Source organism: Lissotriton vulgaris, chromosome 1_1 (assembly GCF_964263255.1).
Source record: "Lissotriton vulgaris chromosome 1_1, aLisVul1.2, whole genome shotgun sequence".
In the NCBI taxonomy this organism is placed as follows: Eukaryota; Metazoa; Chordata; class Amphibia; order Caudata; family Salamandridae; genus Lissotriton; species Lissotriton vulgaris.
The window spans coordinates 1,372,298,605-1,372,324,857 of NC_141685.1; the positions used below are offsets into that span (position 1 = coordinate 1,372,298,605).

At 41.3% G+C, this 26,253-nt stretch overlaps 11 non-coding genes across 11 annotated transcripts; all 11 read right to left on the bottom strand.

Annotated features, from left to right (window-relative positions):
- Nucleotides 1-1,401: 1,401 nt before the first annotated feature.
- On the bottom strand, nt 1,402-1,473 carry TRNAH-GUG (transfer RNA histidin (anticodon GUG)). Its single transcript has one exon. It is a non-coding gene; the product is annotated as a tRNA-His (tRNA).
- A 2,869-nt stretch (nt 1,474-4,342) lies between these two features.
- Nucleotides 4,343-4,414, bottom strand: TRNAH-GUG (transfer RNA histidin (anticodon GUG)). Its single transcript has one exon. It is a non-coding gene; the product is annotated as a tRNA-His (tRNA).
- A 1,289-nt stretch (nt 4,415-5,703) lies between these two features.
- Nucleotides 5,704-5,785, bottom strand: TRNAS-AGA (transfer RNA serine (anticodon AGA)). Its single transcript has one exon. It is a non-coding gene; the product is annotated as a tRNA-Ser (tRNA).
- A 2,860-nt stretch (nt 5,786-8,645) lies between these two features.
- TRNAS-AGA (transfer RNA serine (anticodon AGA)) lies at nt 8,646-8,727 on the bottom strand. Its single transcript has one exon. It is a non-coding gene; the product is annotated as a tRNA-Ser (tRNA).
- Nucleotides 8,728-11,587: 2,860 nt separating this feature from the next.
- TRNAS-AGA (transfer RNA serine (anticodon AGA)) lies at nt 11,588-11,669 on the bottom strand. Its single transcript has one exon. It is a non-coding gene; the product is annotated as a tRNA-Ser (tRNA).
- A 1,500-nt stretch (nt 11,670-13,169) lies between these two features.
- Nucleotides 13,170-13,241, bottom strand: TRNAH-GUG (transfer RNA histidin (anticodon GUG)). The gene has a single exon. It is a non-coding gene; the product is annotated as a tRNA-His (tRNA).
- A 2,870-nt stretch (nt 13,242-16,111) lies between these two features.
- On the bottom strand, nt 16,112-16,183 carry TRNAH-GUG (transfer RNA histidin (anticodon GUG)). The gene has a single exon. It is a non-coding gene; the product is annotated as a tRNA-His (tRNA).
- Nucleotides 16,184-19,053: 2,870 nt separating this feature from the next.
- Nucleotides 19,054-19,125, bottom strand: TRNAH-GUG (transfer RNA histidin (anticodon GUG)). Its single transcript has one exon. It is a non-coding gene; the product is annotated as a tRNA-His (tRNA).
- A 1,289-nt stretch (nt 19,126-20,414) lies between these two features.
- Nucleotides 20,415-20,496, bottom strand: TRNAS-AGA (transfer RNA serine (anticodon AGA)). The gene has a single exon. It is a non-coding gene; the product is annotated as a tRNA-Ser (tRNA).
- Nucleotides 20,497-21,994: 1,498 nt separating this feature from the next.
- Nucleotides 21,995-22,066, bottom strand: TRNAH-GUG (transfer RNA histidin (anticodon GUG)). The gene has a single exon. It is a non-coding gene; the product is annotated as a tRNA-His (tRNA).
- A 2,870-nt stretch (nt 22,067-24,936) lies between these two features.
- TRNAH-GUG (transfer RNA histidin (anticodon GUG)) lies at nt 24,937-25,008 on the bottom strand. The gene has a single exon. It is a non-coding gene; the product is annotated as a tRNA-His (tRNA).
- Nucleotides 25,009-26,253: the final 1,245 nt, after the last annotated feature.

Below are 26,253 nucleotides of genomic sequence, written 5' to 3' on the forward strand. Positions count from 1 at the left end.
TTTTTCAGCAGGCACATTCTCTCCTAAAAACAAAAATTGCATGCGTATATCTCTAGTTTGGAATACCATAGGCTTGCATGCATACTCTCATGGGTCACTCAAGTTTTTTGGACCCTATTGCACTCTGTTTTCATGCTGCTTTTAGTATATGTCCCATATTAAAGAAGTCTACCATCTTTGAGTATTTGAGGCTCCTTTGTAAGTGCTTTATATTTTTTCCTTGAAGAGCTATATAATAAAGGGGTCCGGGAAGGATTGCATTTATGGAAGATAAAAGAAGGCCCACTTGTCTCACCAAATGCTGTAGAGAAACCTGATGTTTTACTCATGTTATCCTTAGTTCGTTTTTGTTAGACCTTGCATTCTTAAGGTGGTCCCAACCCCACCTTATTGCTTTTCACCTCCGCATTTTGCTGTATCTTTTTGTTGGCCTTAGGACTCTGATCACTTTATCGCTACTAATCAGTGCTGAAGTGCACGTGCTTCTTCCGTAATCATGTGTATAATTGGAGTATACCTGACTGACAGATTTAATTTACTTGAAAGCCCCTTGTAAAGTGGTATACCATATACCCAGGGACTGATTGTGCCGCCCAAAGAAATAGCATTTCAAACCTGTCTCAAGCCTGCTACTGCAGTGCCTGTGCTGCAGTGTACTGCCACTTCGACTTGGCATTTAAAACTACTTGCCAAGCCTTAAACTCCAATTTTATTACATATCAGTAACCCCTAAGGTAGGCCCTAGGTAGTCCTAGGGGCATCATGCTATGTAAGTAAAAGGTAAGACATGTACTGTGGTAGTTTGTATGTCCTAGCAGTATCAAACAGTCTATTACATTTTTCACTACTGTGAGGTCTGCCCCTCTCATAGGTTAGCATTGGGTATTCCCTTATACTTTTTGGGGGGTAATTCCATATCAGAGAGGAGAAGCTTTATTTATTTATTGATAAATCCTATCTACTGGTGAGGTTGGATTTAATCTTACTATTGTATAAATGCCATTTTTAGAGAGTGAGCATTTCTCTGCACTTACTGCTCTATTTGCATTGAAACCTGTCTTCGATTGACGTCTGGATTGGGCTGCGAGACAGCTACATATGTGCATTCCCTGTAGACAGCCACAACACAGGTCACTCAACTGCAACTGCATTCATCTGCATTCTGATTGGCCTGGGGGAGAGCTCCGCTCCCCTTACCGCAAATATGTTCAAGAACGATAATTTATGTCAGTAAGTACAGTATACCTACATCTTATAATCATGTGTGTTTAAATAATTTGTTGTTAGATCGTTTAAATATTGAAAAGGATCTGTTTTTAATAGACATTTTACAAAAACAACTGGTACATTTGGGAATTCTGTAAAAGAAAAACCCAACTGCCGTGACATTGCCAACCACAATGCCGTGACTCGGATTCGAACCGAGGTTGCTGCGGCCACAACGCAGAGTACTAACCACTATACGATCACGGCGAGCTACTTGGGCTCAATAACGTACAGTGACATGAAGAAATTATAATTCGGAACACTCAGGGCTACTCCTGTGATAGGCTGAATGTGTTCATTGCTTCCTCATTCCTTATACAAAGGCTTTATCTCCTCAGTGGTTGATAGGCTGAAACCGTTTCCTGGCCGCCTGCTTGTGAACTGGCAGGAGTCAAAGATCACACATACACTGGTGGGCCTGTGATGGGACACCAATGCAGAGAAACACACCTGGCGCAGATATTCTATTCTGTTTATTAGACCTGCATCTCCCCTGTACCTCCTCAAGCCATCTGTATGTGAAGCAAGAAAGAGTTAAGGAACGGTCCATCTACACTTTTATTGGGAGGATGCTGCCGTGAGCTCCTCCCAGCTAATCACACAAACAGCAGTAAAGCAAGATAACTACACAGTTAGGGGGGACTGCATGGTTAGGTTTTTGAGGAATTATTGAAACTGACCTCAGTGACCCATAATCAGAGCTGTGGCTAATGACTGCATGCCTAATTATGATGAAGCAAGCACCATGGCTCGTAGGGGCCCCACAACACACTTTTCTTAGCTCATTGAATTAAAGTATAAACTTCTGCCATGTGTGAGTGGTAAAGGCTTGTTAATTTTGTTGCTTTTCAAATTCACGTCTGACAACAAGACGAAGGAACATTGGGGCATCAGACGCTTTGGAAAGTAGCCACCAACCGCAGAGAAAGAGAGAAAGAGGGAAAAGACAGTATGAGGTGTGGAGAAAACAGCAGCAGGTACAAGGAGCTCAAATGAGATTAATGGCGCCTAAATAGAGCACGTAAAGGAACAGTTACAAATCTAAGAAAAGGGAAAGAAAAGACTAGGAAAAAACACAGAAAGAGCTTGTAGATGAAATTCTCTTCCAGGAACAGCAGGTTAAGGGAAATTACACAGGGAGCAGTTAAGCTTGTAACACGGGGGAGAATAGAAAAGAAAATGCAGTTTTATGAAGTGTGTTTGCCTAATCCAGCTAGCACTTTTATTTTATTTCTCTATTTGCTTCTTTTATTGGTAAAGTAAGTTTCAAGTGCATGCACAGGTATGACCGAGAGAGCCAGGGTATAATAATTTGAAGCGTTTGCACCAGCGCTAATGAAGGACGAGAGTTATAGCAAAGATATGAAAGGGGGAGCGATAATAAATATGTGATATGGCAATAGTGACACCAAAATAAGCCACCTATTTATAAAACTGACATGGAAGAAATACTAAAGGTTAACTTCTGAAATTGTAGCCGATGTTAAAAAGATTCTCGTTGTCGGCAGGATTCGAACCTGCGCAGGGAGACCCCAATGGATTTCTAGTTCATCGCCTTAACCACTCGGCCACAACAACTGACTGCAAGGTGTGTGCACATAATCTGTATGCAAGTTTTCAAGGTGTCCCACAGCAAATTCCTGATATTCTGCAATGCACTTTTTAAAAATAAGGTTTTTTTCAGCAGGCACATTCTCTCCTAAAAACAAAAATTGCATGCGTATATCTCTAGTTTGGAATACCATAGGCTTGCATGCATACTCTCATGGGTCACTCAAGTTTTTTGGACCCTATTGCACTCTGTTTTCGTGCTGCTTTTAGTATATGTCCCATATTAAAGAAGTCTACCATCTTTGAGTATTTGAGGCTCCTTTGTAAGTGCTTTATATTTTTTCCTTGAAGAGCTACATAATAAAGGGGTCCGGGAAGGATTGCATTTATGGAAGATAAAAGAAGGCCCACTTGTCTCACCAAATGCTGTAGAGAAACCTGATGTTTTACTCATGTTATCCTTAGTTCGTTTTTGTTAGACCTTGCATTCTTAAGGTGGTCCCAACCCCACCTTATTGCTTTTCACATCCGCATTTTGCTGTATCTTTTTGTTGGCCTTAGGACTCTGATCACTTTATCGCTACTAATCAGTGCTGAAGTGCACGTGCTTCTTCCCTAATCATGTGTATAATTGAGTATACCTGACTGACAGATTTAATTTACTTGAAAGCCCCTTGTAAAGTGGTATACCATATACCCAGGGACTGATTGTGCCGCCCAAAGAAATAGCATTTCAAACCTGTCTCAAGCCTGCTACTGCAGTGCCTGTGCTGCAGTGTACTGCCACTTCGACTTGGCATTTAAAACTACTTGCCAAGCCTTAAACTCCAATTTTATTACATATCAGTAACCCCTAAGGTAGGCCCTAGGTAGTCCTAGGGGCATCATGCTATGTAAGTAAAAGGTAAGACATGTACTGTGGTAGTTTGTATGTCCTAGTAGTATCAAACAGTCTATTACATTTTTCACTACTGTGAGGTCTGCCCCTCTCATAGGTTAGCATTGGGTATTCCCTTATACTTTTTGGGGGGTAATTCCATATCAGAGAGGAGAAGCTTTATTTATTTATTGATAAATCCTATCTACTGGTGAGGTTGGATTTAATCTTACTATTGTATAAATGCCATTTTTAGAGAGTGAGCATTTCTCTGCACTTACTGCTCTATTTGCATTGAAACCTGTCTTCGATTGACGTCTGGATTGGGCTGCGAGACAGCTACATATGTGCATTCCCTGTAGACAGCCACAACACAGGTCACTCAACTGCAACTGCATTCATCTGCATTCTGATTGGCCTGGGGGAGAGCTCCGCTCCCCTTACCGCAAATATGTTCAAGAACTATAATTTATGTCAGTAAGTACAGTATACCTACATCTTATAATCATGTGTGTTTAAATAATTTGTTGTTAGATCGTTTAAATATTGAAAAGGATCTGTTTTTAATAGACATTTTACAAAAACAACTGGTACATTTGGGAATTCTGTAAAAGAAAAACCCAACTGCCGTGACATTGCCAACCACAATGCCGTGACTCGGATTCGAACCAAGGTTGCTGCGGCCACAACGCAGAGTACTAACCACTATACGATCACGGCGAGCTACTTGGGCTCAATAACTTACAGTGACATGAAGAAATTATAATTCGGAACACTCAGGGCTACTCCTGTGATAGGCTGAATGTGTTCATTGCTTCCTCATTCCTTATACAAAGGCTTTATCTCCTCAGTGGTTGATAGGCTGAAACCGTTTCCTGGCCGCCTGCTTGTGAACTGGCAGGAGTCAAAGATCACACATACACTAGTGGGCCTGTGATGGGACACCAATGCAGAGAAACACACCTGGCGCAGATATTCTATTCTGTTTATTAGACCTGCATCTCCCCTGTACCTCCTCAAGCCATCTGTATGTGAAGCAAGAAAGAGTTAAGGAACGGTCCATCTACACTTTTATTGGGAGGATGCTGCCGTGAGCTCCTCCCAGCTAATCACACAAACAGCAGTAAAGCAAGATAACTACACAGTTAGGGGGGACTGCATGGTTAGGTTTTTGAGGAATTATTGAAACTGACCTCAGTGACCCATAATCAGAGCTGTGGCTAATGACTGCATGCCTAATTATGATGAAGCAAGCACCTTGGCTCGTAGGGGCCCAACAACACACTTTTCTTAGCTCATTGAATTAAAGTATAAACTTCTGCCATGTGTGAGTGGTAAAGGCTTGTTAATTTTGTTGCTTTTCAAATTCACGTCTGACAACAAGACGAAGGAACATTGGGGCATCAGACGCTTTGGAAAGTAGCCACCAACCGCAGAGAAAGAGAGAAAGAGGGAAAAGATAGTATGAGGTGTGGAGAAAACAGCAGCAGGTACAAGGAGCTCAAATGAGATTAATGGTGCCTAAATAGAGCACGTAAAGGAACAGTTACAAATCTAAGAAAAGGGAAAGAAAAGACTAGGAAAAAACACAGAAAGAGCTTGTAGATGAAATTCTCTTCCAGGAACAGCAGGTTAAGAGAAATTACACAGGGAGCAGTTAAGCTTGTAACACGGGGGAGAATAGAAAAGAGAATGCAGTTTTATGAAGTGTGTTTGCCTAATCCAGCTAGCACTTTTATTTTATTTCTCTATTTGCTTCTTTTATTGGTAAAGTAAGTTTCAAGTGCATGCACAGGTATGACCGAGAGAGCCAGGGTATAATAATTTGAAGCGTTTGCACCAGCGCTAATGAAGGACGAGAGTTATAGCAAAGATATGAAAGGGGGAGCGATAATAAATATGTGATATGGCAATAGTGACACCAAAATAAGCCACCTATTTATAAAACTGACATGGAAGAAATACTAAAGGTTAACTTCTGAAATTGTAGCCGATGTTAAAAAGATTCTCGTTGTCGGCAGGATTCGAACCTGCGCAGGGAGACCCCAATGGATTTCTAGTCCATCGCCTTAACCACTCGGCCACAACAACTGACTGCAAGGTGTGTGCACATAATCTGTATGCAAGTTTTCAAGGTGTCCCACAGCAAATTCCTGATATTCTGCAATGCACTTTTTAAAAATAAGGTTTTTTTCAGCAGGCACATTCTCTCCTAAAAACAAAAATTGCATGCGTATATCTCTAGTTTGGAATACCATAGGCTTGCATGCATACTCTCATGGGTCACTCAAGTTTTTTGGACCCTATTGCACTCTGTTTTCGTGCTGCTTTTAGTATATGTCCCATATTAAAGAAGTCTACCATCTTTGAGTATTTGAGGCTCCTTTGTAAGTGCTTTATATTTTTTCCTTGAAGAGCTATATAATAAAGGGGTCCGGGAAGGATTGCATTTATGGAAGATAAAAGAAGGCCCACTTGTCTCACCAAATGCTATAGAGAAACCTGATGTTTTACTCATGTTATCCTTAGTTCGTTTTTGTTAGACCTTGCATTCTTAAGGTGGTCCCAACCCCACCTTATTGCTTTTCACCTCCGCATTTTGCTGTATCTTTTTGTTGGCCTTAGGACTCTGATCACTTTATCGCTACTAATCAGTGCTGAAGTGCACGTGCTTCTTCCCTAATCATGTGTATAATTGGAGTATACCTGACTGACAGATTTAATTTACTTGAAAGCCCCTTGTAAAGTGGTATACCATATACCCAGGGACTGATTGTGCCGCCCAAAGAAATAGCATTTCAAACCTGTCTCAAGCCTGCTACTGCAGTGCCTGTGCTGCAGTGTACTGCCACTTCGACTTGGCATTTAAAACTACTTGCCAAGCCTTAAACTCCAATTTTATTACATATCAGTAACCCCTAAGGTAGGCCCTAGGTAGTCCTAGGGGCATCATGCTATGTAAGTAAAAGGTAAGACATGTACTGTGGTAGTTTGTATGTCCTAGTAGTATCAAACAGTCTATTACATTTTTCACTACTGTGAGGTCTGCCCCTCTCATAGGTTAGCATTGGGTATTCCCTTATACTTTTTAGGGGGTAATTCCATATCAGAGAGGAGAAGCTTTATTTATTTATTGATAAATCCTATCTACTGGTGAGGTTGGATTTAATCTTACTATTGTATAAATGCCATTTTTAGAGAGTGAGCATTTCTCTGCACTTACTGCTCTATTTGCATTGAAACCTGTCTTCGATTGACGTCTGGATTGGGCTGCGAGACAGCTACATATGTGCATTCCCTGTAGACAGCCACAACACAGGTCACTCAACTGCAACTGCATTCATCTGCATTCTGATTGGCCTGGGGGAGAGCTCCGCTCCCCTTACCGCAAATATGTTCAAGAACGATAATTTATGTCAGTAAGTACAGTATACCTACATCTTATAATCATGTGTGTTTAAATAATTTGTTGTTAGATCGTTTAAATATTGAAAAGGATCTGTTTTTAATAGACATTTTACAAAAACAACTGGTACATTTGGGAATTCTGTAAAAGAAAAACCAAACTGCCGTGACATTGCCAACCACAATGCCGTGACTCGGATTCGAACCGAGGTTGCTGCGGCCACAACGCAGAGTACTAACCACTATACGAACACGGCGAGCTACTTGGGCTCAATAACGTACAGTGACATGAAGAAATTATAATTCGGAACACTCAGGGCTACTCCTGTGATAGGCTGAATGTGTTCATTGCTTCCTCGTTCCTTATACAAAGGCTTTATCTCCTCAGTGGTTGATAGGCTGAAACCGTTTCCTGGCCGCCTGCTTGTGAACTGGCAGGAGTCAAAGATCACACATACACTGGTGGGCCTGTGATGGGACACCAATGCAGAGAAACACACCTGGCGCAGATATTCTATTCTGTTTATTAGACCTGCATCTCCCCTGTACCTCCTCAAGCCATCTGTATGTGAAGCAAGAAAGAGTTAAGGACCGGACCATCTACACTTTTATTGGGAGGATGCTGCCGTGAGCTCCTCCCAGCTAATCACACAAACAGCAGTAAAGCAAGATAACTACACAGTTAGGGGGGACTGCATGGTTAGGTTTTTGAGGAATTATTGAAACTGACCTCAGTGACCCATAATCAGAGCTGTGGCTAATGACTGCATGCCTAATTATGATGAAGCAAGCACCATGGCTCGTAGGGGCCCAACAACACACTTTTCTTAGCTCATTGAATTAAAGTATAAACTTCTGCCATGTGTGAGTGGTAAAGGCTTGTTAATTTTGTTGCTTTTCAAATTCACGTCTGACAACAAGACGAAGGAACATTGGGGCATCAGACGCTTTGGAAAGTAGCCACCAACCGCAGAGAAAGAGAGAAAGAGGGAAAAGACAGTATGAGGTGTGGAGAAAACAGCAGCAGGTACAAGGAGCTCAAATGAGATTAATGGTGCCTAAATAGAGCACGTAAAGGAACAGTTACAAATCTAAGAAAAGGGAAAGAAAAGACTAGGAAAAAACACAGAAAGAGCTTGTAGATGAAATTCTCTTCCAGGAACAGCAGGTTAAGAGAAATTACACAGGGAGCAGTTAAGCTTGTAACACGGGGGAGAATAGAAAAGAGAATGCAGTTTTATGAAGTGTGTTTGCCTAATCCAGCTAGCACTTTTATTTTATTTCTCTATTTGCTTCTTTTATTGGTAAAGTAAGTTTCAAGTGCATGCACAGGTATGACCGAGAGAGCCAGGGTATAATAATTTGAAGCGTTTGCACCAGCGCTAATGAAGGACGAGAGTTATAGCAAAGATATGAAAGGGGGAGCGATAATAAATATGTGATATGGCAATAGTGACACCAAAATAAGCCACCCATTTATAAAACTGACATGGAAGAAATACTAAAGGTTAACTTCTGAAATTGTAGCCGATGTTAAAAAGATTCTCGTTGTCGGCAGGATTCGAACCTGCGCAGGGAGACCCCAATGGATTTCTAGTCCATCGCCTTAACCACTCGGCCACAACAACTGACTGCAAGGTGTGTGCACATAATCTGTATGCAAGTTTTCAAGGTGTCCCACAGCAAATTCCTGATATTCTGCAATGCACTTTTTAAAAATAAGGTTTTTTTCAGCAGGCACATTCTCTCCTAAAAACAAAAATTGCATGCGTATATCTCTAGTTTGGAATACCATAGGCTTGCATGCATACTCTCATGGGTCACTCAAGTTTTTTGGACCCTATTGCACTCTGTTTTCGTGCTGCTTTTAGTATATGTCCCATATTAAAGAAGTCTACCATCTTTGATTATTTGAGGCTCCTTTGTAAGTGCTTTATATTTTTTCCTTGAAGAGCTATATAATAAAGGGGTCCGGGAAGGATTGCATTTATGGAAGATAAAAGAAGGCCCACTTGTCTCACCAAATGCTGTAGAGAAACCTGATGTTTTACTCATGTTATCCTTAGTTCGTTTTTGTTAGACCTTGCATTCTTAAGGTGGTCCCAACCCCACCTTATTGCTTTTCACCTCCGCATTTTGCTGTATCTTTTTGTTGGCCTTAGGACTCTGATCACTTTATCGCTACTAATCAGTGCTGAAGTGCACGTGCTTCTTCCCTAATCATGTGTATAATTGGAGTATACCTGACTGACAGATTTAATTTACTTGAAAGCCCCTTGTAAAGTGGTATACCATATACCCAGGGACTGATTGTGCCGCCCAAAGAAATAGCATTTCAAACCTGTCTCAAGCCTGCTACTGCAGTGCCTGTGCTGCAGTGTACTGCCACATCGACTTGGCATTTAAAACTACTTGCCAAGCCTTAAACTCCAATTTTATTACATATCAGTAACCCCTAAGGTAGGCCCTAGGTAGTCCTAGGGGCATCATGCTATGTAAGTAAAAGGTAAGACATGTACTGTGGTAGTTTGTATGTCCTAGTAGTATCAAACAGTCTATTACATTTTTCACTACTGTGAGGTCTGCCCCTCTCATAGGTTAGCATTGGGTATTCCCTTATACTTTTTGGGGGGTAATTCCATATCAGAGAGGAGAAGCTTTATTTATTTATTGATAAATCCTATCTACTGGTGAGGTTGGATTTAATCTTACTATTGTATAAATGCCATTTTTAGAGAGTGAGCATTTCTCTGCACTTACTGCTCTATTTGCATTGAAACCTGTCTTCGATTGACGTCTGGATTGGGCTGCGAGACAGCTACATATGTGCATTCCCTGTAGACAGCCACAACACAGGTCACTCAACTGCAACTGCATTCATCTGCATTCTGATTGGCCTGGGGGAGAGCTCCGCTCCCCTTACCGCAAATATGTTCAAGAACGATAATTTATGTCAGTAAGTACAGTATACCTACATCTTATAATCATGTGTGTTTTAATAATTTTTTGTTAGATCGTTTAAATATTGAAAAGGATCTGTTTTTAATAGACATTTTACAAAAACAACTGGTACATTTGGGAATTCTGTAAAAGAAAAACCCAACTGCCGTGACATTGCCAACCACAATGCCGTGACTCAGATTCGAACCGAGGTTGCTGCGGCCACAACGCAGAGTACTAACCACTATACGATCACGGCGAGCTACTTGGGCTCAATAACGTACAGTGACATGAAGAAATTATAATTCGGAACACTCAGGGCTACTCCTGTGATAGGCTGAATGTGTTCATTGCTTCCTCATTCCTTATACAAAGGCTTTATCTCCTCAGTGGTTGATAGGCTGAAACCGTTTCCTGGCCGCCTGCTTGTGAACTGGCAGGAGTCAAAGATCACACATACACTGGTGGGCCTGTGATGGGACACCAATGCAGAGAAACACACCTGGCGCAGATATTCTATTCTGTTTATTAGACCTGCATCTCCCCTGTACCTCCTCAAGCCATCTGTATGTGAAGCAAGAAAGAGTTAAGGAACGGTCCATCTACACTTTTATTGGGAGGATGCTGCCGTGAGCTCCTCCCAGCTAATCACACAAACAGCAGTAAAGCAAGATAACTACACAGTTAGGGGGGACTGCATGGTTAGGTTTTTGAGGAATTATTGAAACTGACCTCAGTGACCCATAATCAGAGCTGTGGCTAATGACTGCATGCCTAATTATGATGAAGCAAGCACCATGGCTCGTAGGGGCCCCACAACACACTTTTCTTAGCTCATTGAATTAAAGTATAAACTTCTGCCATGTGTGAGTGGTAAAGGCTTGTTAATTTTGTTGCTTTTCAAATTCACGTCTGACAACAAGACGAAGGAACATTGGGGCATCAGACGCTTTGGAAAGTAGCCACCAACCGCAGAGAAAGAGAGAAAGAGGGAAAAGACAGTATGAGGTGTGGAGAAAACAGCAGCAGGTACAAGGAGCTCAAATGAGATTAATGGCGCCTAAATAGAGCACGTAAAGGAACAGTTACAAATCTAAGAAAAGGGAAAGAAAAGACTAGGAAAAAACACAGAAAGAGCTTGTAGATGAAATTCTCTTCCAGGAACAGCAGGTTAAGGGAAATTACACAGGGAGCAGTTAAGCTTGTAACACGGGGGAGAATAGAAAAGAAAATGCAGTTTTATGAAGTGTGTTTGCCTAATCCAGCTAGCACTTTTATTTTATTTCTCTATTTGCTTCTTTTATTGGTAAAGTAAGTTTCAAGTGCATGCACAGGTATGACCGAGAGAGCCAGGGTATAATAATTTGAAGCGTTTGCACCAGCGCTAATGAAGGACGAGAGTTATAGCAAAGATATGAAAGGGGGAGCGATAATAAATATGTGATATGGCAATAGTGACACCAAAATAAGCCACCTATTTATAAAACTGACATGGAAGAAATACTAAAGGTTAACTTCTGAAATTGTAGCCGATGTTAAAAAGATTCTCGTTGTCGGCAGGATTCGAACCTTCGCGGGGAGACCCCAATGGATTTCTAGTCCATCGCCTTAACCACTCGGCCACAACAACTGACTGCAAGGTGTGTGCACATAATCTGTATGCAAGTTTTCAAGGTGTCCCACAGCAAATTCCTGATATTCTGCAATGCACTTTTTAAAAATAAGGTTTTTTTCAGCAGGCACATTCTCTCCTAAAAACAAAAATTGCATGCGTATATCTCTAGTTTGGAATACCATAGGCTTGCATGCATACTCTCATGGGTCACTCAAGTTTTTTGGACCCTATTGCACTCTGTTTTCATGCTGCTTTTAGTATATGTCCCATATTAAAGAAGTCTACCATCTTTGAGTATTTGAGGCTCCTTTGTAAGTGCTTTATATTTTTTCCTTGAAGAGCTATATAATAAAAGGGGTCCGGGAAGGATTGCATTTATGGAAGATAAAAGAAGGCCCACTTGTCTCACCAAATGCTGTAGAGAAACCTGATGTTTTACTCATGTTATCCTTAGTTCGTTTTTGTTAGACCTTGCATTCTTAAGGTGGTCCCAACCCCACCTTATTGCTTTTCACCTCCGCATTTTGCTGTATCTTTTTGTTGGCCTTAGGACTCTGATCACTTTATCGCTACTAATCAGCGCTGAAGTGCACGTGCTTCTTCCCTAATCATGTGTATAATTGGAGTATACCTGACTGACAGATTTAATTTACTTGAAAGCCCCTTGTAAAGTGGTATACCATATACCCAGGGACTGATTGTGCCGCCCAAAGAAATAGCATTTCAAACCTGTCTCAAGCCTGCTACTGCAAGGCCTGTGCTGCAGTGTACTGCCACTTCGACTTGGCATTTAAAACTACTTGCCAAGCCTTAAACTCCAATTTTATTACATATCAGTAACCCCTAAGGTAGGCCCTAGGTAGTCCTAGGGGCATCATGCTATGTAAGTAAAAGGTAAGACATGTACTGTGGTAGTTTGTATGTCCTAGCAGTATCAAACAGTCTATTACATTTTTCACTACTGTGAGGTCTGCCCCTCTCATAGGTTAGCATTGGGTATTCCCTTATACTTTTTGGGGGGTAATTCCATATCAGAGAGGAGAAGCTTTATTTATTTATTGATAAATCCTATCTACTGGTGAGGTTGGATTTAATCTTACTATTGTATAAATGCCATTTTTAGAGAGTGAGCATTTCTCTGCACTTACTGCTCTATTTGCATTGAAACCTGTCTTCGATTGACGTCTGGATTGGGCTGCGAGACAGCTACATATGTGCATTCCCTGTAGACAGCCACAACACAGGTCACTCAACTGCAACTGCATTCATCTGCATTCTGATTGGCCTGGGGGAGAGCTCCGCTCCCCTTACCGCAAATATGTTCAAGAACGATAATTTATGTCAGTAAGTACAGTATACCTACATCTTATAATCATGTGTGTTTAAATAATTTGTTGTTAGATCGTTTAAATATTGAAAAGGATCTGTTTTTAATAGACATTTTACAAAAACAACTGGTACATTTGGGAATTCTGTAAAAGAAAAACCCAACTGCCGTGACATTGCCAACCACAATGCCGTGACTCGGATTCGAACCGAGGTTGCTGCGGCCACAACGCAGAGTACTAACCACTATACGATCACGGCGAGCTACTTGGGCTCAATAACGTACAGTGACATGAAGAAATTATAATTCGGAACACTCAGGGCTACTCCTGTGATAGGCTGAATGTGTTCATTGCTTCCTCATTCCTTATACAAAGGCTTTATCTCCTCAGTGGTTGATAGGCTGAAACCGTTTCCTGGCCGCCTGCTTGTGAACTGGCAGGAGTCAAAGATCACACATACACTGGTGGGCCTGTGATGGGACACCAATGCAGAGAAACACACCTGGCGCAGATATTCTATTCTGTTTATTAGACCTGCATCTCCCCTGTACCTCCTCAAGCCATCTGTATGTGAAGCAAGAAAGAGTTAAGGAACGGTCCATCTACACTTTTATTGGGAGGATGCTGCCGTGAGCTCCTCCCAGCTAATCACACAAACAGCAGTAAAGCAAGATAACTACACAGTTAGGGGGGACTGCATGGTTAGGTTTTTGAGGAATTATTGAAACTGACCTCAGTGACCCATAATCAGAGCTGTGGCTAATGACTGCATGCCTAATTATGATGAAGCAAGCACCATGGCTCGTAGGGGCCCCACAACACACTTTTCTTAGCTCATTGAATTAAAGTATAAACTTCTGCCATGTGTGAGTGGTAAAGGCTTGTTAATTTTGTTGCTTTTCAAATTCACGTCTGACAACAAGACGAAGGAACATTGGGGCATCAGACGCTTTGGAAAGTAGCCACCAACCGCAGAGAAAGAGAGAAAGAGGGAAAAGACAGTATGAGGTGTGGAGAAAACAGCAGCAGGTACAAGGAGCTCAAATGAGATTAATGGCGCCTAAATAGAGCACGTAAAGGAACAGTTACAAATCTAAGAAAAGGGAAAGAAAAGACTAGGAAAAAACACAGAAAGAGCTTGTAGATGAAATTCTCTTCCAGGAACAGCAGGTTAAGGGAAATTACACAGGGAGCAGTTAAGCTTGTAACACGGGGGAGAATAGAAAAGAAAATGCAGTTTTATGAAGTGTGTTTGCCTAATCCAGCTAGCACTTTTATTTTATTTCTCTATTTGCTTCTTTTATTGGTAAAGTAAGTTTCAAGTGCATGCACAGGTATGACCGAGAGAGCCAGGGTATAATAATTTGAAGCGTTTGCACCAGCGCTAATGAAGGACGAGAGTTATAGCAAAGATATGAAAGGGGGAGCGATAATAAATATGTGATATGGCAATAGTGACACCAAAATAAGCCACCTATTTATAAAACTGACATGGAAGAAATACTAAAGGTTAACTTCTGAAATTGTAGCCGATGTTAAAAAGATTCTCGTTGTCAGCAGGATTCGAACCTGCGCAGGGAGACCCCAATGGATTTCTAGTTCATCGCCTTAACTACTCGGCCACAACAACTGACTGCAAGGTGTGTGCACATATTCCGTATGCAAGTTTTCAAGGTGTCCCACAGCAAATTCCTGATATTCTGCAATGCACTTTTTAAAAATAAGGTTTTTTTCAGCAGGCACATTCTCTCCTAAAAACAAAAATTGCATGCGTATATCTCTAGTTTGGAATACCATAGGCTTGCATGCATACTCTCATGGGTCACTCAAGTTTTTTGGACCCTATTGCACTCTGTTTTCGTGCTGCTTTTAGTATATGTCCCATATTAAAGAAGTCTACCATCTTTGAGTATTTGAGGCTCCTTTGTAAGTGCTTTATATTTTTTCCTTGAAGAGCTACATAATAAAGGGGTCCGGGAAGGATTGCATTTATGGAAGATAAAAGAAGGCCCACTTGTCTCACCAAATGCTGTAGAGAAACCTGATGTTTTACTCATGTTATCCTTAGTTCGTTTTTGTTAGACCTTGCATTCTTAAGGTGGTCCCAACCCCACCTTATTGCTTTTCACATCCGCATTTTGCTGTATCTTTTTGTTGGCCTTAGGACTCTGATCACTTTATCGCTACTAATCAGTGCTGAAGTGCACGTGCTTCTTCCCTAATCATGTGTATAATTGGAGTATACCTGACTGACAGATTTAATTTACTTGAAAGCCCCTTGTAAAGTGGTATACCATATACCCAGGGACTGATTGTGCCGCCCAAAGAAATAGCATTTCAAACCTGTCTCAAGCCTGCTACTGCAGTGCCTGTGCTGCAGTGTACTGCCACTTCGACTTGGCATTTAAAACTACTTGCCAAGCCTTAAACTCCAATTTTATTACATATCAGTAACCCCTAAGGTAGGCCCTAGGTAGTCCTAGGGGCATCATGCTATGTAAGTAAAAGGTAAGACATGTACTGTGGTAGTTTGTATGTCCTAGTAGTATCAAACAGTCTATTACATTTTTCACTACTGTGAGGTCTGCCCCTCTCATAGGTTAGCATTGGGTATTCCCTTATACTTTTTGGGGGGTAATTCCATATCAGAGAGGAGAAGCTTTATTTATTTATTGATAAATCCTATCTACTGGTGAGGTTGGATTTAATCTTACTATTGTATAAATGCCATTTTTAGAGAGTGAGCATTTCTCTGCACTTACTGCTCTATTTGCATTGAAACCTGTCTTCGGTTGACGTCTGGATTGGGCTGCGAGACAGCTACATATGTGCATTCCCTGTAGACAGCCACAACACAGGTCACTCAACTGCAACTGCATTCATCTGCATTCTGATTGGCCTGGGGGAGAGCTCCGCTCCCCTTACCGCAAATATGTTCAAGAACGATAATTTATGTCAGTAAGTACAGTATACCTACATCTTATAATCATGTGTGTTTAAATAATTTGTTGTTAGATCGTTTAAATATTGAAAAGGATCTGTTTTTAATAGACATTTTACAAAAACAACTGGTACATTTGGGAATTCTGTAAAAGAAAAACCCAACTGCCGTGACATTGCCAACCACAATGCCGTGACTCGGATTCGAACCAAGGTTGCTGCGGCCACAACGCAGAGTACTAACCACTATACGATCACGGCGAGCTACTTGGGCTCAATAACGTACAGTGACATGAAGAAATTATAATTCGGAACACTCAGGGCTACTCCTGTGATAGGCTGAATGTGTTCATTGCTTCCTCATTCCTTATACAAAGGCTTTATCTCCTCAGTGGTTGATAGGCTGAAACCGTTTCCTGGCCGCCTGCTTGTGAACTGGCAGGAGTCAAAGATCACACATACACTGGTGGGCCTGTGATGGGACACCAATGCAGAGAAACACACCTGGCGCAGATATTCTATTCTGTTTATTAGACCTGCATCTCCCCTGTACCTCCTCAAGCCATCTGTATGTGAAGCAAGAAAGAGTTAAGGAACGGTCCATCTACACTTTTATTGGGAGGATGCTGCCGTGAGCTCCATCCAGCTAATCACACAAACAGCAGTAAAGCAAGATAACTACACAGTTAGGGGGGACTGCATGGTTAGGTTTTTGAGGAATTATTGAAACTGACCTCAGTGACCCATAATCAGAGCTGTGGCTAATGACTGCATGCCTAATTATGATGAAGCAAGCACCTTGGCTCGTAGGGGCCCAACAACACACTTTTCTTAGCTCATTGAATTAAAGTATAAACTTCTGCCATGTGTGAGTGGTAAAGGCTTGTTAATTTTGTTGCTTTTCAAATTCACGTCTGACAACAAGACGAAGGAACATTGGGGCATCAGACGCTTTGGAAAGTAGCCACCAACCGCAGAGAAAGAGAGAAAGAGGGAAAAGATAGTATGAGGTGTGGAGAAAACAGCAGCAGGTACAAGGAGCTCAAATGAGATTAATGGTGCCTAAATAGAGCACGTAAAGGAACAGTTACAAATCTAAGAAAAGGGAAAGAAAAGACTAGGAAAAAACACAGAAAGAGCTTGTAGATGAAATTCTCTTCCAGGAACAGCAGGTTAAGAGAAATTACACAGGGAGCAGTTAAGCTTGTAACACGGGGGAGAATAGAAAAGAGAATGCAGTTTTATGAAGTGTGTTTGCCTAATCCAGCTAGCACTTTTATTTTATTTCTCTATTTGCTTCTTTTATTGGTAAAGTAAGTTTCAAGTGCATGCACAGGTATGACCGAGAGAGCCAAGGTATAATAATTTGAAGCGTTTGCACCAGCGCTAATGAAGGACGAGAGTTATAGCAAAGATATGAAAGGGGGAGCGATAATAAATATGTGATATGGCAATAGTGACACCAAAATAAGCCACCTATTTATAAAACTGACATGGAAGAAATACTAAAGGTTAACTTCTGAAATTGTAGCCGATGTTAAAAAGATTCTCGTTGTCTGCAGGATTCAAACCTGCGCAGGGAGACCCCAATGGATTTCTAGTCCATCGCCTTAACCACTCGGCCACAACAACTGACTGCAAGGTGTGTGCACATAATCTGTATGCAAGTTTTCAAGGTGTCCCACAGCAAATTCCTGATATTCTGCAATGCACTTTTTAAAAATAAGGTTTTTTTCAGCAGGCACATTCTCTCCTAAAAACAAAAATTGCATGCGTATATCTCTAGTTTGGAATACCATAGGCTTGCATGGATACTCTCATGGGTCACTCAAGTTTTTTGGACCCTATTGCACTCTGTTTTCGTGCTGCTTTTAGTATATGTCCCATATTAAAGAAGTCTACCATCTTTGAGTATTTGAGGCTCCTTTGTAAGTGCTTTATATTTTTTCCTTGAAGAGCTATATAATAAAGGGGTCCGGGAAGGATTGCATTTATGGAAGATAAAAGAAGGCCCACTTGTCTCACCAAATGCTGTAAAGAAACCTGATGTTTTACTCATGTTATCCTTAGTTCGTTTTTGTTAGACCTTGCATTCTTAAGGTGGTCCCAACCCCACCTTATTGCTTTTCACCTCCGCATTTTGCTGTATCTTTTTGTTGGCCTTAGGACTCTGATCACTTTATCGCTACTAATCAGTGCTGAAGTGCACGTGCTTCTTCCCTAATCATGTGTATAATTGGAGTATACCTGACTGACAGATTTAATTTACTTGAAAGCCCCTTGTAAAGTGGTATACCATATACCCAGGGACTGATTGTGCCGCCCAAAGAAATAGCATTTCAAACCTGTCTCAAGCCTGCTACTGCAGTGCCTGTGCTGCAGTGTACTGCCACATCGACTTGGCATTTAAAACTACTTGCCAAGCCTTAAACTCCAATTTTATTACATATCAGTAACCCCTAAGGTAGGCCCTAGGTAGTCCTAGGGGCATCATGCTATGTAAGTAAAAGGTAAGACATGTACTGTGGTAGTTTGTATGTCCTAGTAGTATCAAACAGTCTATTACATTTTTCACTACTGTGGGGTCTGCCCCTCTCATAGGTTAGCATTGGGTATTCCCTTATACTTTTTGGGGGGTAATTCCATATCAGTGAGGAGAAGCTTTATTTATTTATTGATAAATCCTATCTACTGGTGAGGTTGGATTTAATCTTACTATTGTATAAATGCCATTTTTAGAGAGTGAGCATTTCTCTGCACTTACTGCTCTATTTGCATTGAAACCTGTCTTCGATTGACGTCTGGATTGGGCTGCGAGACAGCTACATATGTGCATTCCCTGTAGACAGCCACAACACAGGTCACTCAACTGCAACTGCATTCATCTGCATTCTGATTGGCCTGGGGGAGAGCTCCGCTCCCCTTACCGCAAATATGTTCAAGAACGATAATTTATGTCAGTAAGTACAGTATACCTACATCTTATAATCATGTGTGTTTAAATAATTTGTTGTTAGATCGTTTAAATATTGAAAAGGATCTGTTTTTAATAGACATTTTACAAAAACAACTGGTACATTTGGGAATTCTGTAAAAGAAAAACCCAACTGCCGTGACATTGCCAACCACAATGCCGTGACTCGGATTCGAACCGAGGTTGCTGCGGCCACAACGCAGAGTACTAACCACTATACGATCACGGCGAGCTACTTGGGCTCAATAACGTACAGTGACATGAAGAAATTATAATTCGGAACACTCAGGGCTACTCCTGTGATAGGCTGAATGTGTTCATTGCTTCCTCGTTCCTTATACAAAGGCTTTATCTCCTCAGTGGTTGATAGGCTGAAACCGTTTCCTGGCCGCCTGCTTGTGAACTGGCAGGAGTCAAAGATCACACATACACTGGTGGGCCTGTGATGGGACACCAATGCAGAGAAACACACCTGGCGCAGATATTCTATTCTGTTTATTAGACCTGCATCTCCCCTGTACCTCCTCAAGCCATCTGTATGTGAAGCAAGAAAGAGTTAAGGAACGGACCATCTACACTTTTATTGGGAGGATGCTGCCGTGAGCTCCTCCCAGCTAATCACACAAACAGCAGTAAAGCAAGATAACTACACAGTTAGGGGGGACTGCATGGTTAGGTTTTTGAGGAATTATTGAAACTGACCTCAGTGACCCATAATCAGAGCTGTGGCTAATGACTGCATGCCTAATTATGATGAAGCAAGCACCATGGCTCGTAGGGGCCCAACAACACACTTTTCTTAGCTCATTGAATTAAAGTATAAACTTCTGCCATGTGTGAGTGGTAAAGGCTTGTTAATTTTGTTGCTTTTCAAATTTACGTCTGACAACAAGACGAAGGAACATTGGGGCATCAGACGCTTTGGAAAGTAGCCACCAACCGCAGAGAAAGAGAGAAAGAGGGAAAAGACAGTATGAGGTGTGGAGAAAACAGCAGCAGGTACAAGGAGCTCAAATGAGATTAATGGTGCCTAAATAGAGCACGTAAAGGAACAGTTACAAATCTAAGAAAAGGGAAAGAAAAGACTAGGAAAAAACACAGAAAGAGCTTGTAGATGAAATTCTCTTCCAGGAACAGCAGGTTAAGAGAAATTACACAGGGAGCAGTTAAGCTTGTAACACGGGGGAGAATAGAAAAGAGAATGCAGTTTTATGAAGTGTGTTTGCCTAATCCAGCTAGCACTTTTATTTTATTTCTCTATTTGCTTCTTTTATTGGTAAAGTAAGTTTCAAGTGCATGCACAGGTATGACCGAGAGAGCCAGGGTATAATAATTTGAAGCGTTTGCACCAGCGCTAATGAAGGACGAGAGTTATAGCAAAGATATGAAAGGGGGAGCGATAATAAATATGTGATATGGCAATAGTGACACCAAAATAAGCCACCTATTTATAAAACTGACATGGAAGAAATACTAAAGGTTAACTTCTGAAATTGTAGCCGATGTTAAAAAGATTCTCGTTGTCGGCAGGATTCGAACCTGCGCAGGGAGACCCCAATGGATTTCTAGTCCATCGCCTTAACCACTCGGCCACAACAACTGACTGCAAGGTGTGTGCACATAATCTGTATGCAAGTTTTCAAGGTGTCCCACAGCAAATTCCTGATATTCTGCAATGCACTTTTTAAAAATAAGGTTTTTTTCAGCAGGCACATTCTCTCCTAAAAACAAAAATTGCATGCGTATATCTCTAGTTTGGAATACCATAGGCTTGCATGCATACTCTCATGGGTCACTCAAGTTTTTTGGACCCTATTGCACTCTGTTTTCGTGCTCTTTTAGTATATGTCCCATATTAAAGAAGTCTACCATCTTTGAGTATTTGAGGCTCCTTTGTAAGTGCTTTATATTTTTTCCTTGAAGAGCTATATAATAAAGGGGTCCGGGAAGGATTGCATTTATGGAAGATAAAAGAAGGCCCACTTGTCTCACCAAATGCTGTAGAGAAACCTGATGTTTTACTCATGTTATCCTTAGTTCGTTTTTGTTAGACCTTGCATTCTTAAGGTGGTCCCAACCCCACCTTATTGCTTTTCACCTCCGCATTTTGCTGTATCTTTTTGTTGGCCTTAGGACTCTGATCACTTTATCGCTACTAATCAGTGCTGAAGTGCACGTGCTTCTTCCCTAATCATGTGTATAATTGGAGTATACCTGACTGACAGATTTAATTTACTTGAAAGCCCCTTGTAAAGTGGTATACCATATACCCAGGGACTGATTGTGCCGCCCAAAGAAATAGCATTTCAAACCTGTCTCAAGCCTGCTACTGCAGTGCCTGTGCTGCAGTGTACTGCCACTTCGACTTGGCATTTAAAACTACTTGCCAAGCCTTAAACTCCAATTTTATTACATATCAGTAACCCCTAAGGTAGGCCCTAGGTAGTCCTAGGGGCATCATGCTATGTAAGTAAAAGGTAAGACATGTACTGTGGTAGTTTGTATGTCCTAGTAGTATCAAACAGTCTATTACATTTTTCACTACTGTGAGGTCTGCCCCTCTCATAGGTTAGCATTGGGTATTCCCTTATACTTTTTGGGGGGTAATTCCATATCAGAGAGGAGAAGCTTCATTTATTTATTGATAAATCCTATCTACTGGTGAGGTTGGATTTAATCTTACTATTGTATAAATGCCATTTTTAGAGAGTGAGCATTTCTCTGCACTTACTGCTCTATTTGCATTGAAACCTGTCTTCGATTGACGTCTGGATTGGGCTGCGAGACAGCTACATATGTGCATTCCCTGTAGACAGCCACAACACAGGTCACTCAACTGCAACTGCATTCATCTGCATTCTGATTGGCCTGGGGGAGAGCTCCGCTCCCCTTACCGCAAATATGTTCAAGAACGATAATTTATGTCAGTAAGTACAGTATACCTACATCTTATAATCATGTGTGTTTAAATAATTTGTTGTTAGATCGTTTAAATATTGAAAAGGATCTGTTTTTAATAGACATTTTACAAAAACAACTGGTACATTTGGGAATTCTGTAAAAGAAAAACCCAACTGCCGTGACATTGCCAACCACAATGCCGTGACTCGGATTCGAACCGAGGTTGCTGCGGCCACAACGCAGAGTACTAACCACTATACGATCACGGCGAGCTACTTGGGCTCAATAACATACAGTGACATGAAGAAATTATAATTCGGAACACTCAGGGCTACTCCTGTGATAGGCTGAATGTGTTCATTGCTTCCTCGTTCCTTATACAAAGGCTTTATCTCCTCAGTGGTTGATAGGCTGAAACCGTTTCCTGGCCGCCTGCTTGTGAACTGGCAGGAGTCAAAGATCACACATACACTGGTGGGCCTGTGATGGGACACCAATGCAGAGAAACACACCTGGCGCAGATATTACATTCTGTTTATTAGACCTGCATCTCCCCTGTACCTCCTCAAGCCATCTGTATGTGAAGCAAGAAAGAGTTAAGGAACGGACCATCTACACTTTTATTGGGAGGATGCTGCCGTGAGCTCCTCCCAGCTAATCACACAAACAGCAGTAAAGCAAGATAACTACACAGTTAGGGGGGACTGCATGGTTAGGTTTTTGAGGAATTATTGAAACTGACCTCAGTGACCCATAATCAGAGCTGTGGCTAATGACTGCATGCCTAATTATGATGAAGCAAGCACCATGGCTCGTAGGGGCCCAACAACACACTTTTCTTAGCTCATTGAATTAAAGTATAAACTTCTGCCATGTGTGAGTGGTAAAGGCTTGTTAATTTTGTTGCTTTTCAAATTCACGTCTGACAACAAGACGAAGGAACATTGGGGCATCAGACGCTTTGGAAAGTAGCCACCAACCGCAGAGAAAGAGAGAAAGAGGGAAAAGACAGTATGAGGTGTGGAGAAAACAGCAGCAGGTACAAGGAGCTCAAATGAGATTAATGGCGCCTAAATAGAGCACGTAAAGGAACAGTTACAAATCTAAGAAAAGGGAAAGAAAAGACTAGGAAAAAACACAGAAAGAGCTTGTAGATGAAATTCTCTTCCAGGAACAGCAGGTTAAGAGAAATTACACAGGGAGCAGTTAAGCTAGTAACACGGGGGAGAATAGAAAAGAAAATGCAGTTTTATGAAGTGTGTTTGCCTAATCCAGCTAGCACTTTTATTTTATTTCTCTATTTGCTTCTTTTATTGGTAAAGTAAGTTTCAAGTGCATGCACAGGTATGACCGAGAGAGCCAGGGTATAATAATTTGAAGCGTTTGCACCAGCGCTAATGAAGGACGAGAGTTATAGCAAAGATATGAAAGGGGGAGCGATAATAAATATGTGATATGGCAATAGTGACACCAAAATAAGCCACCTATTTATAAAACTGACATGGAAGAAATACTAAAGGTTAACTTCTGAAATTGTAGCCGATGTTAAAAAGATTCTCGTTGTCGGCAGGATTCCAACCTGCGCAGGGAGACCCCAATGGATTTCAAGTCCATCGCCTTAACCACTCGGCCACAACAACTGACTGCAAGGTGTGTGCACATAATCTGTATGCAAGTTTCCAAGGTGTCCCACAGCAAATTCCTGATATTCTGCAATGCACTTTTTAAAAATAAGGTTTTTTTCAGCAGGCACATTCTCTCCTAAAAACAAAAATTGCATGCGTATATCTCTAGTTTGGAATACCATAGGCTTGCATGCATACTCTCATGGGTCACTCAAGTTTTTTGGACCCTATTGCACTCTGTTTTCGTGCTGCTTTTAGTATATGTCCCATATTAAAGAAGTCTACCATCTTTGAGTATTTGAGGCTCCTTTGTAAGTGCTTTATATTTTTTCCTTGAAGAGCTATATAATAAAGGGGTCCGGGAAGGATTGCATTTATGGAAGATAAAAGAAGGCCCACTTGTCTCACCAAATGCTGTAGAGAAACCTGATGTTTTACTCATGTTATCCTTAGTTCGTTTTTGTTAGACCTTGCATTCTTAAGGTGGTCCCAACCCCACTTTATTGCTTTTCACCTCCGCATTTTGCTGTATCTTTTTGTTGGGCTTAGGACTCTGATCACTTTATCGCTACTAATCAGTGCTGAAGTGCACGCGCTTCTTCCCTAATCATGTGTATAATTGGAGTATACCTGAGTGACAGATTTAATTTACTTGAAAGCCCCTTGTAAAGTGGTATACCATATACCCAGGGACTGATTGTGCCGCCCAAAGAAATAGCATTTCAAACCTGTCTCAAGCCTGCTACTGCAGTGCCTGTGCTGCAGTGTACTGCCACTTCGACTTGACATTTAAAACTACTTGCCAAGCCTTAAACTCCAATTTTATTACATATCAGTAACCCCTAAGGTAGGCCCTAGGTAGTCCTAGGGGCATCATGCTATGTAAGTAAAAGGTAAGACATGTACTGTGGTAGTTTGTATGTCCTAGTAGTATCAAACAGTCTATTACATTTTTCACTACTGTGAGGTCTGCCCCTCTCATAGGTTAGCATTGGGTATTCCCTTATACTTTTTGGGGGGTAATTCCATATCAGAGAGGAGAAGCTTTATTTATTTATTGATAAATCCTATCTACTGGTGAGGTTGGATTTAATCTTACTATTGTATAAATGCCATTTTTAGAGAGTGAGCATTTCTCTGCACTTACTGCTCTATTTGCATTGAAACCTGTCTTCGATTGACGTCTGCATTGGGCTGCGAGACAGCTACATATGTGCATTCCCTGTAGAGAGCCACAACACAGGTCACTCAACTGCAACTGCATTCATCTGCATTCTGATTGGCCTGGGGGAGAGCTCCGCTCCCCTTACCGCAAATATGTTCAAGAACGATAATTTATGTCAGTAAGTACAGTATACCTACATCTTATAATCATGTGTGTTTAAATAATTTGTTGTTAGATCGTTTAAATATTGAAAAGGATCTGTTTTTAATAGACATTTTACAAAAACAACTGGTACATTTGGGAATTCTGTAAAGGAAAAACTCAACTGCCGTGACATTGCCAACCACAATGCCGTGACTCGGATTCGAACCGAGGTTGCTGCGGCCACAACGCAGAGTACTAACCACTATACGATCACGGCGAGCTACTTGGCCTCAATAACGTACAGTGACATGAAGAAATTATAATTCGGAACACTCAGGGCTACTCCTGTGATAGGCTGAATGTGTTCATTGCTTCCTCATTCCTTATACAAAGGCTTTATCTCCTCAGTGGTTGATAGGCTGAAACCGTTTCCTGGCCGCCTGCTTGTGAACTGGCAGGAGTCAAAGATCACACATACACTGGTGGGCCTGTGATGGGACACCAATGCAGAGAAACACACCTGGCGCAGATATTCTATTCTGTTTATTAGACCTGCATCTCCCCTGTACCTCCTCAAGCCATCTGTATGTGAAGCAAGAAAGAGTTAAGGAACGGTCCATCTACACTTTTATTGGGAGGATGCTGCCGTGAGCTCCTCCCAGCTAATCACACAAACAGCAGTAAAGCAAGATAACTACACAGTTAGGGGGGACTGCATGGTTAGGTTTTTGAGGAATTATTGAAACTGACCTCAGTGACCCATAATCAGAGCTGTGGCTAATGACTGCATGCCTAATTATGATGAAGCAAGCACCATGGCTCGTAGGGGCCCCACAACACACTTTTCTTAGCTCATTGAATTAAAGTATAAACTTCTGCCATGTGTGAGTGGTAAAGGCTTGTTAATTTTGTTGCTTTTCAAATTCACGTCTGACAACAAGACGAAAGAACATTGGGGCATCAGACGCTTTGGAAAGTAGCCACCAACCGCAGAGAAAGAGAGAAAGAGGGAAAAGACAGTATGAGGTGTGGAGAAAACAGCAGCAGGTACAAGGAGCTCAAATGAGATTAATGGCGCCTAAATAGAGCACGTAAAGGAACAGTTACAAATCTAAGAAAAGAGAAAGAAAAGACTAGGAAAAAACACAGAAAGAGCTTGTAGATGAAATTCTCTTCCAGGAACAGCAGGTTAAGAGAAATTACACAGGGAGCAGTTAAGCTTGTAACACGGGGGAGAATAGAAAAGAAAATGCAGTTTTATGAAGTGTGTTTGCCTAATCCAGCTAGCACTTTTATTTTATTTCTCTATTTGCTTCTTTTATTGGTAAAGTAAGTTTCAAGTGCATGCACAGGTATGACCGAGAGAGCCAGGGTATAATAATTTGAAGCGTTTGCACCAGCGCTAATGAAGGACGAGAGTTATAGCAAAGATATGAAAGGGGGAGCGATAATAAATATGTGATATGGCAATAGTGACACCAAAATAAGCCACCTATTTATAAAACTGACATGGAAGAAATAC